Source organism: Pinus tabuliformis, chromosome 9 (assembly GCF_031772625.1).
Source record: "Pinus tabuliformis cultivar Carrire ecotype Pingquan chromosome 9, CPIR1, whole genome shotgun sequence".
Lineage (NCBI taxonomy): Eukaryota > Viridiplantae > Streptophyta > Pinopsida > Pinales > Pinaceae > Pinus > Pinus tabuliformis.
Window position 1 is genome coordinate 962,636,642 of NC_142307.1, and position 2,273 is coordinate 962,638,914.

Below are 2,273 nucleotides of genomic sequence, written 5' to 3' on the forward strand. Positions count from 1 at the left end.
CTTAACCATGTCGGTATAAGGGAGTATCTTTGGTCTTGCAGCAATGCGATGCAAGAATGAGCATGCAAGTTCAGTCAGAGAAGCATCAGAAGAACTACATCCATCCACTGTAATTGTTGTTTCCATAATTCTCGGTTGTTCTTGCTCTAATAGCTGATACATAGTCTCCCATGTGGATGTCCCGACATCTCAATTACAAATGGTATTTGTAAACAGGGGGGTCATCTCTCACTTCTCAGAAGCGGGTGCCTTTCCTTTCTTCACGATTTCTTCAGATATCCTGCTCTGTGTTTTCTTTCTGAAAGTTGTAAGCAGAGAGAAAAAAAGGATAAAAATGATAGTGAATGTAGAAATAATCAATAGAAGGAAAAAATATGGTGACGGAGGGTCTTTAATTTTAAATTACTTTAAAAGATATCAACTTGTGTCAAATGGCCTTTCACACCTAATTGTAATCGTTCTTTTAATAAATGTTCGCTAATGAACCGTTACGCTTAACTTAATGTTCATAACTTCACATCAAAATTTGGGAAGTACTCTCTTAGAACCGTAATCCCTTTGAGTTGCGATAAAAGCAATTTTGTGATTTGCTATGCAATATCACAGATCGCTATATCACAAAGTCGTTTAAGTTTAAGACTTACCACCGTATGAGTTGATGCGATATGCGATATGCAAGATGCTATCGCATTTCGCAATATTTTCTTATGATTTATTGAGTAGTGTTGCTTGGTTGTAACTACGATGCGAGAAGATTATAGGAGTTTTTTAAGATTTCGCATTTCACAAATATGGGGTAACTATTATAAGAAGGTATGTTGTAATCATTTTGTGATGCGAGAATAATAATCTAAAAGCGGGTCTTTTGATGGATTGTTCTAATATTAACGATTTTCCATGTATAAAGTTACTTATAAGTCGTTTTACCATGCGTCTTTTTTTAATAAAACTCATCGTTTGTGAAGTTTTATATGCTCAAGTATGAAAAGGTAACTTTCCATGATTTTGCAAGTTCCGCTTTGACATCTTATCTTATTCTAAAAATAAAAAGGTATGACTTGATTCTAGGACAAATTTTTTTTGGAGGGGTCCCCATTTCCCAATGTTATTGCTAATATTAGTAAATGGGGGGTTATTGATAAGCACAACAATTGGCGATTCACTTGGAAGAACCAGTTACCTCTGAGGGTTTTTTGAATTTTATAAAACTTCCAAAATAGATATGGTTTTGAAAATGAAGCTGCATGGTACGAAATATAAGGTAAACAGTGTTATTTATTAATAACAACATCTTGTTCTAACTCTCTTATTATGTTCTTCTCAAAGTTAGTTGTTTTATTCACATCAGTCATTACTTGGTTGTAAAGATAAAACAAAGCATCTTGTTAGATTAGTTCTGGTGTACTCATTTGTCGTAGGGAGAGCCTCTACTGCCAGCAGGTATTCATAGCCTTGACAGAGTTACCTATTACCTAGAAATGACCCAGTGTCCCACTTGAGAAGAATGAAATTTTAAAAAATAAATCCTCATATATACTCATCGCTTTTTTCTTTTCTTCTTTCTCTTTTATTTTTTAAAGAACAATGTCTTGGTTTGGTGGCCAAAATTGACAGTGCCATTCACTTGATTTATAACTTAACTGAACAAGTTGGCTCCTGATGGGACCCCTTGTCTTTTGATTGAAACAATCTCGAGCCATTACCCTGTTTTGATATTTAGTATGGCAATGTCAGTTAGTTGTAATCTCTATGATCATGATAAGCCAGCTGTTGAAGGGACCTCTTATTATTTAAGCTGAAAGTGTATAATTGGATTACTCATTGAATCTTGAAAATTCCTCAAGTGGGGGGGAAGTCATTGGTTCCTTAAGAATTTTCCTAGACGACAATTGTAGAGTTTAAAGGTAGCTTTTATGCAGAGAGTCTTTGCTTTGTAATTGATACATTTTGTGACTGATGTAAGGAAAACTTCTTCCTAAGATTGATTCTAATCTGAACTCAGATAGTTGAAACAGAAAAAACAGGCAAAATTTTTCAAAATAATAGCACTTAACCCTATGTTTCATAAATGGAGAGTTATTTTCATAACCATTCCTACTTATACAAGTGGAAAAACAAAATTGAAATGAGAAACTATTCTTTTCGTGAGACCAAAAGTGAACATTCTCAACTTGTTTTATTATCAAAAGAAAACTTAACTAAAACTATGATCTATAGAAAAATAGAAGAGATCATCTTCTATGGAAAATATTTCTTTAGGATCTGTCCATTAA